This window comes from Dipodomys spectabilis, unplaced genomic scaffold (genome assembly GCF_019054845.1).
Source record: "Dipodomys spectabilis isolate Male_0828 unplaced genomic scaffold, ASM1905484v1 ptg000266l, whole genome shotgun sequence".
NCBI classification, from domain to species: Eukaryota; Metazoa; Chordata; class Mammalia; order Rodentia; family Heteromyidae; genus Dipodomys; species Dipodomys spectabilis.
The window spans coordinates 417617-434553 of record NW_024870943.1 but is presented as its reverse complement, the minus strand read 5'-3'; the positions used below and the strand labels follow the sequence as shown (position 1 = coordinate 434553).

The 16937-nt window shown below is 42.0% G+C and overlaps 1 long non-coding RNA gene and 1 pseudogene across 1 annotated transcript; one reads left to right on the top strand and one right to left on the bottom strand.

Annotated features, from left to right (window-relative positions):
* The first annotated feature begins 1045 nt into the window (after positions 1-1045).
* LOC122125495 lies at positions 1046-16937 on the top strand. Its single transcript, XR_006150764.1, has 3 exons — positions 1046-1130; positions 1475-1477; positions 16926-16937. It is a non-coding gene; the product is annotated as an uncharacterized LOC122125495 (long non-coding RNA).
* Positions 12372-12615, bottom strand: LOC122125489 (annotated as a pseudogene).

Below are 16937 nucleotides of genomic sequence, written 5' to 3'. Positions count from 1 at the left end.
TGCTAGCCTTGAGTTGTAGAGCTGAGGGACAGCACTCAGGCCCTGAGTTCAAGTCCAGCCACCAGCTAAGGGAAATGCCAATGAGGCATTTATCCAGTGTAGAGAAGACACTCCTGGGACAAGAGCAATGGAGAAGCATCCAGAGGCAGTAAGCCACTGCTTGGATGTCAGAAATGTCAGATCTTAGAGTCATTTGTGTATGGCCCTTCAAAACTGGTCAGAGCCTGGAGGTCATGGAAAGAGTTTGTAAGCATGCCTAATGTCCATGACTATCTACCTTGTAAGGGACAGGAACTTGCCAGTCCTCTGTGATAGTAGTAAAAAGCTAATGTTATAAAATATAGGGGATAGTTTAAATCTCAACCCCTTTATGTGCCAAAAGCTTTAATTGGCAGTAACTATTGAGCTGACATGAGCTACATGAAATTCATCTGCTCAGGAAAAAGTTTGTAAACCTGAGAGTCCATTGATCTCTTTCTAAAGGCCTACAAAGGTAACTTAGGCATTGTTAGGGTCACTAGAGATCACATTCCTAAGCCATCTAAAAGGATGTTTTTGCAAACCAGAGTGCTAAACAAACTACACTGCTGTAGCTGGAGAAAAGGTCTGTGCAGTTGTCAAAATATTGTTCTTAATGACATCTAACCCTGATAGCCTCTTTGTAAAATAGGCTAAGGTTATAGGTCCCTGGCTAGGTAGGATCAATGCCCCTGAAGTCAGCTTGAAGAAGTTATAGAAGATGGACCTTCACCCATCAACCCCCTTTTAAGATACAGAGTCTAGAGACAGTTTTAAAAAAATGAGGCAAACTAAATAAAATAATAATTTTTTTTAAAAAAGGCATAAAAAATAGTGTTAACAGCTGTGCAAGTGTTGAGACTGCATCTGTCAGAGATGGTTACAAGACTAAGCCTTCTGTGCCTGTTTACAAAAATATCTGGTTAGTAAAAAAAAAGTTGTAATTTTGGTAAATTGTCCTGGGCTATTGTTTAAAGGTCTGAAAAACCAGCGGAATCAAAGCCTGCCAAGCCTACGTATTACTTGCATCCTTAACCAGTCTGTGTAGGAATTTACAGCCCAGCATGAAGTGTGACAGTTCTTTGGAGCCACTGAGAGTTCCTGCTGCTGCTGTACACCCTAATGGGTAAAGTTCAACGATGGCCTGACAGTCACCTGGAGGAACTCCTGCCTGATTCCATCACCTAAGTTTGCTTCCTGGTTGACAGCTGCTAAATCTAAGATCTTGTGGGACATTCCTTTGGGTGATATCCAGAAATTCTCTCTATTCCCACAGTGGATACTGGGGACAAGGATATCACTGGTTTGCTTACCTTAGGCACTTCCATGCATAGTGACTGGAAATCCACTCTATAGTCACAGCCTAGTTTGGCTCTGGTATGGTAATAACCTGAGTGTGTTATCAATGGAAGTAGTACTCTTAGCCTGAACTTCTGCATCACAGTGGTGCCTTAAGGCTGTTCTAAGATAAAGGTTCCACAAGCCAAAGGAGGGAATGGCGCCCTGCAACTCATTCAAAATCAAGTGTGGAGACCTCTGGCAACAGCCTACGCAGCCAGGAACTCCACCATCCCATACCCCTTCCAGATCGGCGATGAGGTGTATGTGAGGAGACATCAGTCCAGGACCCTCGAGCCTTGCTGGAAAGGCGCGTATACCATACTACTGACCATCCCCACAGCATTAAAGGTGGACAGGATTGTGGCCTGGATTCACGCCTCCCACGTTAAACGTGCACCACCCGAGGTCAACAAGAATCCCACAGCATCGCCCAGATGGAAGCTGCAGTGTATTCAAAATCCTCTCAAGATAAGACTCTTAAAAACTGCTTAATGTTTTTTTTTCTATCGTGGCTTTGACCATAACAGAAGGACGCAGTGTCCATCCCCTGGCAGGCATAAACCCACACTTTCCCCAAAACCAGACGTGACAAGTAGTGACTGGGCAGAGGGCCGTAATATGGTCTACCTCTACCATAGGCCCCCTGTGGACTTGGTGGCCAGATTTGTATCCAGACCTTTGCAAGGTAGCACTGGGAGAGCATGGCTACTGGGACCTAGGGCAGTATTTTGACCCGGTCAAACTCCCTCGGGCCCTACCCCTGAAAACAAAATGGGGGGCTGCGGGGGAGCAGAAGGTGGGAGTGACCTAAGATCCCACTCAATATAAGTTTGTCTCGAATATCATGGGGACCGCTCCACCAACTGCTGCGGGGGAAGGAGTGACTACTTTTGTAAGGCTTGGGGCTGCGAGACCACAGGTGACAACTATTGGAAGCCTTCCTCCTCTTGGGATTACATAACTGTAAAGGCAAACTACACACACCCTCCTCTGTGGGATCCATCCATCCACAAATCCAAGGGGCCTGACAAGGTGAATCCTACGCTCCTTAACGAGTGCCAAGCTTGGTGTAACCCCCTCAAAGTACAATTTACCTCTAAGGAAAAAAGACCGAATGTGGGATGGGTCACTGGTTTTTCTTGGGGCATCAGGTTGTACAAGGACTTACACGATGATGGGTTTCTCATGATCATCCAGCTACGAGACCCCCGCACCCATACTTTTAAGGCCAAATCTGGTGCTGGGAGAATGAGGTTCCCTCAAAATGAGACCCGTGTTAAAAAAAAAATGATTGCTGGGGTATATGGTGACCTTTAAATGGGCCAATCCCGGGATGCCTTGTGTTAATCTTGTGGTCTTTGCTTTTAAAAATCCGTGTAACTGCTACTCTGGGCTCTCTCCCTTCCCAAGGCAGAGAGTCCATTTGTGCAAACATCAAATAAACTCCTCTTGCTTGTTGCATCTCCCGGTCTGGAGTCTGAGTTTCTGGGGCACCCTCCCATTCGATGGAAGTATCCCAGGGGGATAGGGTCTTTCACTCCTAAGGTGATCCCTTACCCAGAGTGTGGAACCTGGGGTCTCTCCTGCAGGTGCGCTTCTCCAGTGGCAGTAACACAAGTGCTGGCCTCTTCTCTCAGGATGTGCATTGCAGGGCGGGTCGTTTCTGAGATGCACATGGGCACTTCAGAGCTGCATAGGTCTCCTTAGATAGGGGTCCAGGAGGGCGGCAGCTGAGGTCGTATCCCGCGGGAGCAGTGATTTTCCCTTCACCTGGTGTGGCAAGCCAAGTTCTCAGTAAACTTTTTCTTTTCCCCAATGTGTCAATTATCAAGACACTTTTCACTTTCGTCTGGGTGCTTCTCCAGGGGGCAGGGGAGTGATGCAGTCGCTTACCGCTCCTGGATCCCAGTAGGCCAGCAGGAGACACTAAGGCCTAACTTGAGATGACTGTCTGTAAACAACCATAGCGATGTGTGAGCCATGTGTCCCCAAAGTTTCTAACCCAAAGTGTCACTTTCCTTTTTTTCCCCCCTTTCTGAGACTTGAACTCAGGGCTTGGGCACTGTTCCTGAGTTGCTTTGCTAAAGGCTAGCACTCTACCATTGGCGCCACAGCACCACTTCTGGCTTTTTCTATGTATGTGCTGCTGAGGAATTGAACCTAGGGCTTCATGCATGCTAGGCAAGCACTCTACCACTGAGTCACCTTCCCAGCCCTCCTCATCTCAGTCTCATTTTCTTTTATCATCATATATTCTATTAGCCTTTTCTTTTATCATCATATATTCTGTTAGAAAACAAAAATGGAACCCTGTACTGATGCAATCTCAGGAGCCTGATATCAGAGAATCAAGGTTCAAAGCCAGCCTGGTGAAGAAAGCACATGAAATTCTTATCTCCAATTCTTATCTCCACTCTCTGGTGGTAGAGTGCTAGCCTGGAATAAAAGAGCTCAGCAACAGCATCCAGGCCCAGAGTTCAAACCCCTGGCCTGGCACAAAAAAGAAATGAAATAGAATGAGACATTCCTGTACAGGAGTTTCTTTGGCAATAATGGCCATTTTTTTCTAAAATTGTTTTCATCCCTAGAGACCCCATTTAGAGATTAGAGGTAAGCATTTCATGCATATTCCTGAAAGCAGGGTGATGAGTGATCTCTTTTCATGCCAGGTCGTTTCTGAGGAGATAGCTTCATTCACTAATTCCCTACTCATTTTCATCGTTATCAGTGGTGATTTTGAAGCAGAAATTTGTCACTGTGCTCAGGAGAGGATCAGCAGTGACTCCTCACCCTGGGTTTCTGGTCTACCTCATTGCATGTGACTCCATTCCTCACCTGGACCCTTCTGGTCTTGCTAACAATTCCTCTGCCCTGTTCTTGTCTGTTTCAAGAACATGCATTTGCCTTTCTGTGTCTGACTTCTTACATTTTCCACAGCGATCTGTAGTTCTACAGATGTGGCAGCAAATGACATGATTTCCTTCTTTTTCCTGGCCTAATCATACTTTATGATGGAAATAGGCTACATCTTCTTCTTCTTCTTCTTTTTTTTTGGTGAAACATCTTTTTCTTAAACAGCAAAGCAGAAATGCAACACAATTTTAAATATTTGTAAAATTGAATCACAAAAGGGATTCAAAATGTTTGCAGTATGACTATTACCTCTTCACATATTTAAAGTCATTTATGATCATATACTAACACATAAGATTATCCAATGATTATCGTAGTTGAAATCTATTAACCGTAAGCTATATTAATGGATCTTGTTTCCTAGTATAATATCTTAATATTACTTCTGATATTTGTTCAGAGCCAACACTAAAGCTCTAAGGTCATCTTGACCCCTATGCTCAGTTGAAGGCACGTACAAGGAGCTGGCTTACTTAAAAAACACCTGGTGCCCAGGATTGCTTTTCTATGTCTGCAGAGTTTGTTTTACTTTCTACCAGTTGACATTGTCTTGTTTTACTGCGCTTTGTTTTTATTGAAATTTTCCTTGCTTTTCTGGACTATTGTAACCATATGTTACCTCTTGACTTCAAATAGTATATATTAGGGAAAGTTAAAAATAAACGTTGCTCCAGTCTTGAGCTGCAGACCTCCAGACCCCATCTTTGTCTTATGTCTTTATTTTACCTCATCCTCACCCCCTAATTCAGGATTCCCTTTTGTTGCTGGCTGGCTCCGGCAAGTGGCGCCCGATCAGGGACCTGAACACCTGGAATCATGGCAGAGGACCGAGCCAAGGTAAGAGGACGCCTCCGGAAAAAGACAGCGGTTGAAAGTATAGTTGTGAGTAAGAAATTATGGGGCAAGTTAAGATCCGCACATTATATATGTGCAGGCTCTTAAGGGCATGCTTCAAGCTGGAGGAGTGAAAGTTGGACAGAGTCAGTTAGTTTCCTTTGTTTTGTCAAAGAAGTATGCCCCTGGTTCCTGGAGGAAGCAACCATTAGTTTAGAAACTTAGCAAAAAAAAAAAAAAAGGAAAAAAGGATTCAGGGACACTATGATGCAAATGGCGTGTAAGTTAAAACATTGCTGCTTTGTAATTGTCTGGTATCTGTGTAGCCTGCAGGTTCTGTATTGGGGTGGCAAGAGTCTTGGCGGACATGCTATAAGACAGCCAACTTGGCCGGTGGGAGCCATCCCCTGGATCCCCATCAAGGTAAACTTATACCTAGTGCGGAAATATGGGCCCGTCTGTACTCCGGCACTTTCTGTCTGACAGTCTATAACATGCATGTTGTAAATGTGTTTTGTCTCAATGTTTGTGTGTATGTATTTTGGAATTCTTGGAATGTTTCTTCTCTCAGATTCATCCTGATGTGAGAGCCCGGAGGAGGCTGGCTAACACCCCCTTTTAATATCTGTTTCTCAAAGGAGGAGGCTGCAATGCTTGCTAAGAAATGTACGCATTAACCTGTCCATGTGATTGTAACCCCTCTGTACAGTATGTTCACAAAAAATAAAAATTAAAAATTAAAAAAATAATATCTGTTTCTGTCTAGCTCCTTTTTTTTTACTTACGCTTTAAACTGACCCCCCTTTCTATCTTTCACTGCCACCTCCTCCACCCTCTCTGGATCCAGAAGTAGGTCAGTGGTGGGGGTGAAAAACCTGGAGGATCTAACAATAACTTGAAAGGGCCGGCAGGGAGAACTTGCAGCCATATGAAAATGCCACTGACCACCTGCAAGTGACACCAACAAGATCTTAGCCTCAGGCCTTGGCCCAGGGGGTCTGAGTTTGGGGGAGAACCTGTCAGTCTGAGGGGACGGCCGCTAGGGACTTCTTTCCCTTGCCCCAAGATGTCTAGGAATTTTCCTCAACCTTGGAAGGTCCCTGGGTCAATGTTTGCAGAAATCTAAAAGAAAAAATCCTCCAGAGGTGAGTAGAGGAGGTGCCAGTCCCCTGGTAAGTGGATTTGATTCCCAATTGTGAATGGTGGTGAGATGTTGCCCCATTCACTGAGACCCGATTTTGTCTTTGCGGCCACTTGTCTGTCTTGTTTACTTCAGTGTGTTTTCTGTTATGTTTTCTGAGGTAGGGATAAACTGGGGGCCCATTAGCCCCCAACTCAGCTTGATTGTTGTATTGTCTATTTCTGTTCTAGAATTGGTACCAGTTTTAAATGTACATACAACTCATTTGATTTTTGCACTCTTTAAGAACTGTGTGTGTTTTATATGTGTTTGTGAACATGTTCAAGATAAAAATTATCAGCATGCTGTAACAATTGTGTAAGTTTAAGTTTAAAATTTAAAAGGTTATGAGGTTTGGACATTACCAAAAATTTAAAAATTTTTTCACATTGTTTTTAATAATTTTTAAGGATTCTTTAACTTAAAAAATTTTAAAGCTCTGGTATTTTAATGACATTGCCCCATTTGTTAGGAAATAGAAAGGCTTGGAAAAAAATTATATTAAGTGAAGTAAGCCAGGCCCAAAGAAACATAGGTGCCATGGTTTCCCTTATTTGCAATAACTAGTATATGTCTGAGTCAAGCAGAAAAGGCCAGATAAGTTGATGTTAGGGAAATGAACCTTAAGATATGTACTCAAATGTTTTTTCTTTCATGTGATTGTTTCTAACATATTTATAAGATTATTTCTTTGTTGTCTTGTATGTCCCTCCCCCACGGTATAACCCCTGCTTTCACTGTATTTGATGTTGGTATAATTTGTGGAGGGGAAGAGAAAAAACAAAGTGTTTAAATAGGGATACAGGTGGACCCATTGCAACAATGAGATGTACAAATCGTATGTCAAAAATGAATTTACAACTTTGGTGGTGGGGGGGAGGAGGGTTGGGAAAGGGGGTAGGGGGAGGATGGGATGGGAAGGGAAAACAAAGGAGGAGGCTACAATGCTTGATAAGAAATGTACTCATTGTCTTGCCCATGTAATTGTAACCCCTCTGTACAGTATTTTCACAATAAAAAAATAGATATATCAAAAGTCTAAAAAAAAAAAAAAAACTCTGGTATTTTAAAATGCATAAGGCTGTTTACACTGTAATCAAGTTATCTGGCTTAACAAAAATGCATTGGCTGTTTGAAATTTAGTTCTCTTGCCTAAAATGTGGGGATAAATATTAAAAGTTTAAATATCAAAGTTTTTTTTAACACTGTCAAAGACATTACCTGTTCTGTCTGTCTAAAACTGTGTATTTTCATTCAAAAACCAAAAGATAAGAAAAGGAAAAAACTTAAAAGCCAACAAAAGACCTATCTTTAGGGACAAGGGGTACACAGGCAAAAGTGCAGTTCAGCTGGTCATATATGGTGGGACGGGCCATGGGAGAAGTCCAAACATGGTAAAAGAAGACAAGCTGGCACAAACGCAGTTCATCTTACCCTAAAGAGTGAGATTAGGTGTGTGCCCATTCCACAGGAGGGGCCAAGTAGGCCAGCTTTGTTCTCTCCTTTTTCTCTACAGATAAATACTGGAAACATGATGGTAAAAATTAGTGATGTGATTCTGATTAGTATTGCTAAAACTGCCCCTTGGACTTAAAAAGAGGGTTAAAAAATGTATTTGTATAATGTGACTTGTTTTCAATGATGTTCTACAATTAGGATATGTTTTTAAAAGTCATATATGTGTTAAGTTTAACTTCTTGGTACAGTGATGATTGTAATTCTTGCATTAAGAACAAATTGTCATTTGAGTTTAAAAGTTTTAATGCATCTGGTTTAAAACAAACAGCCAAGAGACAATGAATGACACTTGGCCTCGAGATTTTAAGGGAATTTTTTTAATGTAACTAAAAACTAAAATATAAAATAATAAAAGAGATTAATAGGAGGCTTAAAAAATAGGAATGGATTTCTGGATATAAAATTTAAGAGTAAATTTGTTCTTCACATTTGCCTCAAAGTAAAAAAATTAGGATTACCAAAATAATTGCTTAATTGCTATTCCAGATTGCTCTTATAGGTTTTTTAAGTTTCCAGCAAGCCAAGAACAAAGCACAGAGGATTCTTAAAAGTTTGTCAGATGTAACTTTGGCTCTTAATAAGTTTCAGGTAAGAGCATGCTTAAAAGCTCCTTCTATGTTGACCACCTTGTTTCTTTTAATTGTAGTAAAGTGGCCTTTTATAAGACTCATTCATCTGCAAACTGGTTCAAACCCAGCCCGGGCAAAAAAGGTTCCGGTGAGACTGTCACCCCTACTCATCCAGCAGAGTGCTGAAAGAGCAAGCAGAGTTGCTTTGGGACTCATAGTGGCAGAGTGGTAGCCTTGAGTTGTAGAGCTGAGGGACAGCACTCAGGCCCGAGTTCATGTCCAGCAAACAGCTAAGGAAAATACAGATAAGACAGTTATCCCAGGGTAGAGAAGACATTCCTGGGACAAGAGCGATGGAGGAGCATCCAGAGGCAGTAAGCCACTGCTTGGATGACAAAAATGTCAAATCCTAGAGTCATTTGTGCATGGCCCTTCAAATATTGGTCAGAGCAAACTATCTTCATGGGAAGATAGTTTGTAAGCATGCCTAATATCCATGACTATCTACTTTGTAGGGACAGAAACTTGTGATAGTACTAAAAAGCTAAAGTTATAACATGTGGGGGATGGTTTAAATCCCAATCCTTGGATGTGCCAAAAGCCCTAATTGGAAATAACTTTCGAGCTATCACCAGCTACATAAAATTTATCTGCTCAAGAAAAAAGTTTGTAAACCTAAGAGTGTGTTTCTATTAACATCTTTCTAAAAGGCTGCACAGGTGACTTAGACATTGTTAGGGTCACTAGAGGTCACATTCCTAAAGATGCTTTTACAAGCCAGAGTGCTAAACAAGCTACACTGCTGTAGCCAAAAAAAAAGTCTGTGCATTTTTCAAAAGTTAAAATTTTGTTCGTAATGACATCTAACCCTGGTAAACCTCTTTGTAAAATAGACTAAGGTTATAGTTTCCTGGCTAGGTAGGATCAATACCCCTAAGTCACCTTGAAAACGTTACAGAAGACAATCTTCACCCATCATCCCCTTTTTAGAACTAGAGACCAAAGTCATAAAAAAATGTGATAAAATAGACCAAAAAAAGACATGAAAAATAGTAGTACAGGCCTGAGCCCTCTATATCTGCCTAAAAAAAAATCAGCCTTATTAAAAAAAAACTATCTATTTAAAAAGGTTGTCATCTTGGTAATTTGTCCTGTGCTATCTTCTAAATAGTCTTAAAAACTAGTGGGGCCAAAGCCTGCCAAGCCTATGTATTACTTGTATCCTTAACCAGTCTGTGTAGAAATATACAGCCCAGCACGAGACGTGACAGTCCCTTTGAGCCACTGAGAGGCCATGCTGCTGCTGCTGCTATAGCCTGACAGTCACTTGAAGGAAATCTACATCGTTATCCAGACCACCTCCACCGTGGAAAAAGTAGACTAAACTCCTGCCTGATTCCATCTTTTGGATGGCTTCGCTTTGTCCATGTTACCATATACCTACTCTAATTTTATTATGGCTACTCCTCTTGCTGGGGAGACTAACAAACATTGTATTGCTAATTCCCTACGCTGCTTTGCCATTATGGGACTTCCTAAACATATTAAAACTGACAATGGTCCGGGATATGTTGGACAAGCTTTTCAAACTTTTTATAAATCTTACCAGATTTTTCACTCTGCAGGTATTCCCTATATTCCTCAAGGACAAGAAATTGTTAAACAAACCAAAGGACTATTAAAAAACCAAATTTTTAAATTAAAATGGGGGAATTATACCCCTTCTCGTCTGTTAATATTCTTCTCACACTTTATTTGTACTATTTTTTTTTTTTGTTCCGGTCGTGGGGCCTTAACTCTGGGCTGGGCACTGTCCCTCGGCTCTTCAGCTCAAGGCTAGCGCTCTACCACTTGAGCCACAGTGCCACTTCTGGCTTTTTTTCCTTTTTGCTTATGTGGTGCTGAGGAATTGAACCCAGGGCCTCATGCATGCGAGGCAAGTGCTCTACCACTGAGCCACCTTCCCAGCCCTTGTACTAAATATTTTAAGCTTAGACTGTGATGGCCTTTCCATAGCACAGCAGTTTTTGGAGAAAAAAAAAGAGAGAGACAGAGCAAAGAGCTTTTGCCCAAGTTAAGTGGAAGTATCCTTTAACAGGTGATTGGCACGGGCCCCATCTGGTTTTAACATGGGGTCAAAGACATGTTTGTATTATTTTGCCACTCTAAATTGGCAAAAACTGCTTAAAAAAAAAACAACTGTTTAAACAATTTCAATGCTGTATCACTTCCCTGAATTATGTCAAAGGATTGCTAATGTCATTCCTTGGCCTGGGAATGCTTTTACTGATGGTTTTTCTATGCCTTCCTTGTATTATACGTGCACTGCAAAACTCTCTTGAGTTTATCCAGCCAGCTACATAAGATCAAGCTCCATATAAATAAATTCCGCCCGAGAGGAACTGCAGCCAGAGATGGTTAGAGGGGGTGCCAGTCTGACCAACCTAAGACAGGGCCTTCAGCTTCGCTCTGAAAAAGTGCCCGATGACAGGTAAGGCAGACAAAGTTGTTCACCCAACCTAAGGCAGGCGGGTTCGCTTCTTCAAAGATGGGGAGATATTGATTCCTTTACCAAATGGAATCTATGAACTAAATTTTTAGAAATTGTTATGAGAATGACTAAAATTCTACCAACCAATTAGCTGCATTTACAGAGTGAGATAAAAATACTGAGCTTACCAAATATTATACATATAAAATTCTCTCATTCATGATTCTAGTAGCAGTACACTCTACAAGAAATTTGGTAACAGTTAATTGACTAGGTACAAAAAATAAACCTTGCAACCAAACCCTAAAGCTGGAATAGCAAAGCATGTGGTATATGTAAGATCAGTCAAACTTAAACTATTTTCATATATATATATATATATATATACACATATATATGTATATATATGTATATGTATGTGTGTGTATATATATATATATATATATATATGTATATATATATGTATATATTCCCTGGAAGATCTGTTCTGTGCCAGAGACAATACAAAATCTGGAGTGAAAACATTTGGAGTTGGTTGCTACTTTTATCACATTATTTTTTTTTTTTTACCTATTTCTATGTATTCCTCCCAGACTTTCTACTTCTAATCAATACATAACCAAATTCTTTTTTTTGGGGGGGGGGTACTGTCATGGGGTCTGAACTCTAAGCCTTGACACTGCCCCTCAGCACTTCAGCTCAAGGCTAACCCTCTACAACTTGAGTCATAGCACCACTTCTGGCATTTTTTTTCTTACGTTGTGCTGAGGAATCGAACCCAGAGCCTCATACATGCAAGGCAAACACTCTACTACTGAGCAACCTTCGCATCCCATAACCAAAATTCTTATCTTTTCAGATAGCAAGTGCGTTATTTGGTGGAAAAGCAAGTTGGTTTTTTGTTTTTAAACAGTTCTCAAGTTGATAATTTAGTTTCAACCTAAAATCCTCTTTATAGCCCAAATCTGTTTTCAAATGGTTAAAAAGAAACCATCAGACCTATCTTATTATTAGAAAGTAATTGGGGAGGATGAGGCAGATGGAGGAGAGGCACACAATGGTGAACAGGTACATACATAAAGCTATGCATTCAGTACATGATTTTGGTCACATTTTAACAACGTGGTTATTTTCTTGTATATCTTACTAAGTAAGCGTGTAGTAAAAGGCTAAGACTATATATCAAAGCAAATTCAATAAAATATTCATCTTCAAGTTTCATAAATATATGCAATTCTAATTATAAAGTCTATACAATACATCTGCACATTTTCTTAGACTAACATAATACACAGACTCATGGAAGTCTCCTGTTAAGTAGTTAATTTTGCCTAGATTTGAAATTATTTTCATAAACATTCAATGAAGCCACAAGCAAAGATACTTTAACATTTGGAATCTACCCAAGTTTTAAAGGGGGGAGAGAGGGAGGAAGGGGGAAGGGACGGAGAGAAGAAAGGGAGAGAGAGAAGCAGTAATTCTGTAAATGAGAAGGGAACTCAATCCCTTACTTTCTTTTGCTTTTTGCATCAGTTATTTGGAAAACACTGGAAGCAGACATGAGGTTTTCTATATATTGTCCAAGAACTTGGTCTACTGATTTTAGCTTCAGGTTTTCTTCCTTAACTGCATCTATTCTTGCTGAGAGATGTTCAAGTGTGTGTTGGAGTTCCAACACTTGATTAATCTCATGCTTTTTCCTCCAGTTCAAGCTGATTTTCAGCATCAACATCCATGTCAACGTGCATCATCCTGGGAACTGAACTGCTCCTCAGACAGAAAAATCCTGATGAAAGGTCCTCAGAGGCACCCAGAGGGTTGGGATCCAGAGATCACAACTCCGGCCAGGGACTCCAGCACCGACTGACCAGGCTACATCTTCTTTACGCATTGATCCACAGTTGGGCCTGTGACCACTGCTCTGAACCTGGCTGACTTTGCTCCACATGACCATGTTCAGTGTCACTCATTTCTCTGCAGACACCATGGAGCTTCTGAGTTGTTTCCTGGCTGTGGTCAATAGTGCCACAGTATATATGATATTCAAAGACCTACATATTCTTGAAATTATGCCTAAACATTTCATTTTCTATTGTTTTTTTTCTGTCGGTTGTGGGGACTAAACCCTGGGCTAGGATGCTATTCTCAAGCTCTTCAGCTCAAGGCTAACACTCTACCATGTGAGCCACAGCACCACTTTTGGCTTTTTCTGCTTAGGTGATGCTGAGGAATTGAACCCTGGTCATCATGCATGCAAGGCAATCAGTCTACCACTGAGCTACCTTCCCAGCCCCTCATTTTCTATTCTTTTTTTTTTTGGTCGGTCATGGGGCTTGAACTTGGCCTGGACACTGTCCTTCAGCTCTACAATTCAAGGCTATGGCTCTACCATTTGAGCCACAGTGCCACTTCCAGCCTTTGCTGCTTATGTGGTACTGAGGAATCCAATAAAGGGCCTCCTGCATGCAAGGCAGTTTATCACTGGGCCACCTACCCAGCCCCTTTTTTGCTTTCGAAGACAGGGTCTCAACTGTGTAGTCCAGACTAGCCTTGAACCTAGTATCCTCTTGCCTCAGCTTCCTCAGTGCTAGAATTTCAGGTGCACATCACTAAGCCCAGCTGCATTATTTACCTAACTGTTCATCAGTTCCATTGTGATGCCAAAGAGATGCTTAAATGCCTTGATGAGAGGCTTTTCTGCAGGGAAGCTCTCAGTTACTCTTCGCCTTCCCGGGGTGTAGGGCCTACTCTTCACCTCAATGCAGCTTGTTGATCTGCCATGCCCTGGGGGAGGAGGCCTTCTGTGCCCACCAGGGTTAGCTGGTCTCAGTGATGTCACTGCACTCAGCACACGTGACATCATTGTGCTCCGTGCACTGGAGCAAAGCAGGAGAAGCACACAGAGGAGGGTTTGCAGTCCACTGAAGTGGTTGCAATCAGAGCTTTGGGGTTAGGACCCTATCTACTCAGGCTGGCCTAGTAGGGTATACCTTGGTCCCAGCCTGGTTTCTTCAAGGGAGGGAGGGTCTCGGTGCTGCTTCTCCCTTCATGTGAACATGCTACGAGAATTTGATGCACCTGTTCTCTGGGACTGCTGGGACAAATAGCCTCACCCAGTGGCTTACATTCACAGCTTCTATGGGGATCCACTCTGAGTTCCTCTCCTCACTTCAGGCCCAGTTATGGCTCTTGATTTTCTTGGCCTTATGGATGCATCCTCTGCCTCCCCCTGTCTCTGTCCCCAGGCTGTGCCCTCTGGGTACTGAGTCTTCTCCAGCTCGGGTGCTTAGGACGACACTGTGGTTGGCTCTAGGACCCACCTTCAATTCAAAGTGAACTCATCCTGGGATGTTGAAACACTCACCCACAGACACTATTTTCCTGTCCACCAGCACTGGCTCGCGACTGGGAAATAGCTTACAGCATATATGTAAAGACAAACAAAATTCCCTGATTTTCCTCGACATTTCCACCACAGTCAACAGAAAAAGCTTTGGCCCTGAAAAATGTGATCACATCTCCCCAATAGCAAGCTAGCATTTCCCTTTTTTCTTTCTTTTTTTTTTTTATCCCTTCCCAGCCTCCCCTCTCCCCCCCAATCCCAATCCTTCTCCTTCCCCCCCCCTTCCCCCCTCCCCGACGTTGTAAAGCTCGTTTTGGACATGACAACTAGTACTTCTCATTGTTGCAACAGGTCCACCTGTATCCTTAAACAACTGGTTTTTCCCCATCTCCTCCACAAGTTATACTGACATCAAATATAGTGAAAGCAGGGGTTATACTGTGGGGGAGGGACATACAAAGCAACAAAGAGATAATCTTATAAATGCGTTAGAAACACATGCATGAAAGAAAAAAAAATTAAAATACATATCTAAGGGTTCATTTTCCTGACATCACATTATCTGACCTTTTCTGCTTGACTCATACATATACTAGATATTGCAAATAAGGGAAACCATGGGACCTATGTTTCTTTGGGCCTGGCTTACTTCACTTAATATAATTTGTTCCAAGTTTTTCCATTTCCTAACAAATGGGGCAATGTCATTCTTTCTGATGGAGGCATAGAATTCCATTGTGTATATATACCACATTTTCTTAATCCATTCATCTACTGAGGGGCATCTGGGTTGGTTCCATATCTTAGCTATGGTAAATAATGCTGCAATAAACATTGTTGTGCTGGTAGCTTTAGTGTGGTCTTGTTTGTAAACATTTGGGTAAATGCCCAAAAGTGGGATTGCTGGGTCATAGGGGAGTTCTATGTGAAGTCTTTTGAGGAACTTCCATACTGCTTTCCAAAGTGGTTGAACAAGTTTACATTCCCACCAACAATGAAGTAAGGTTCCTTTCTGTCCACATCCCCTCCAGCATCTGTTGTTGTTAGAGTTCTTGATTTTTGCCGTTCTAACTGTGGTGAGGTGATATCTCAATGTTGTTTTGATTTGCATTTTTTTTATGGCTAGGGATGTTGAACATTTCTTCATGTGTCTATTGGCCATCCTTCTTTCTTCTTCAGGGAAGTTTCTCTTTAAGTCTTTCGCCCACTTGTTTATTGGGCAGTTGTTTCTTTGAGGATTTGTTGTTGGGGGATTTAATTTTTTGAGTTCCAAGTATATTTTAGATATGAGACCCTTGTCCGTTGTATGGCTAGTAATGATCTTCTCCCAATCTGTGGGCTTTCTATTGATCTTGCTAGCTATGTCATTTGCCCTGCAGAAGCTCTGCAACTTTATGCAATCCCATTTGTCCAACCTTTCTTTGATTTGTTGTGTTTCCGGGTCTCTATTCAGAAAATTTCGGCCTGAGCCAAGGAGACCTAGGGTTTCTCCTATTCCATCCTGTAATGTTTTCAGAGTGTCTGCTGTGACTTCAAGGTCTTTGATCCATTTGGAGTTGATTCTGGTGCAGGGTGATATATAAGGATCTAGCTTTAGTTTTCTACATGTAGTTAACCAATTTTGCCAGCACCTTTTACTGAAGAGGCTGTCTTTCTTCCATTCTATTGTTTTAACTCCCTTATCGAAGATTAGATGGCTATAGGTCTGTAGATTCATTTCTGGGTTTTCAATTCTATTCCATTGGTCCTGAGGTCTGTTCTTATGCCAATACCAAGCTGTTTTGATTACTATGGCTTTATAGTAGAGTTTGAAATTTGGTATTGCTATTCCTCCAGCAGTGTTCTTTCCGTTGAGGAGCGTTTTTGCTATTCGGGGTCTTTTATTGTTCCATATGAATTTTTGGATTGCCTCTTCTATTTCCTTGAAGAATGAGGTTGGAATTTTGATAGGTATTGCGTTGAATTTGTAGATAGCTTTGGGAAGTATTGCCATTTTCTCTTTTTTTTTTTTTTTTTTTTTAATCTGAGACTAGAACTTCAACTGGGAATCTGATGCTTTTGCTCATTGACTGGTGCTCTACCACCAGAGCCACAAGTGCCCCCCCCCGCTGAACATTTCCTTATGCAACAGCAGACACAGCCCGGCCCCTCTAATTCAGTTCACTTCTCACCCTAACTTCCCCTGCTGCGGATGTGAAAGCCCAGGTTGCTTGCCTGTGTTTCTGACTCTGCCCCCACCTGGAGCTGATCAGCTCAAAGGAATCAGGACCAGGGACAAATCCTCACGGGTTCACCATAAAGGATGCTACTGAAAATATTTGTATGGCAAGGCCCCGGGAGCCGAGAGCCTTGTCTATACCCCCTATGCTCCACGAACCCTCACATCTTCAACTATCTGGAAGCTCTCCAAACCCTCTCGTTTTGTTCTTTTTTTTATATATATATAGACTTCAATGGGTGGGGAAGACTGTGTCAAAGTGTGATCAAGCAGAAAGGGTGTGACAGGGTGCTGATATGGCCAGGCTGGGGGCCTAGCAGCACCTCGGCCTGGAATCTTTGGACCACTTATTGGCACATGGGGCTGGACCCATCCCGTGACAGGTCTTCAGATGTACCATCAGACACTGGTCAGGATTCTGCTGCGATGGCTCTGAGATGGAAACGCTGGGTCCAGTAGTTATCATGGCCCTCTTCTGAAACAAAACTCGGGTTCTATAGGCTGCATTCCCG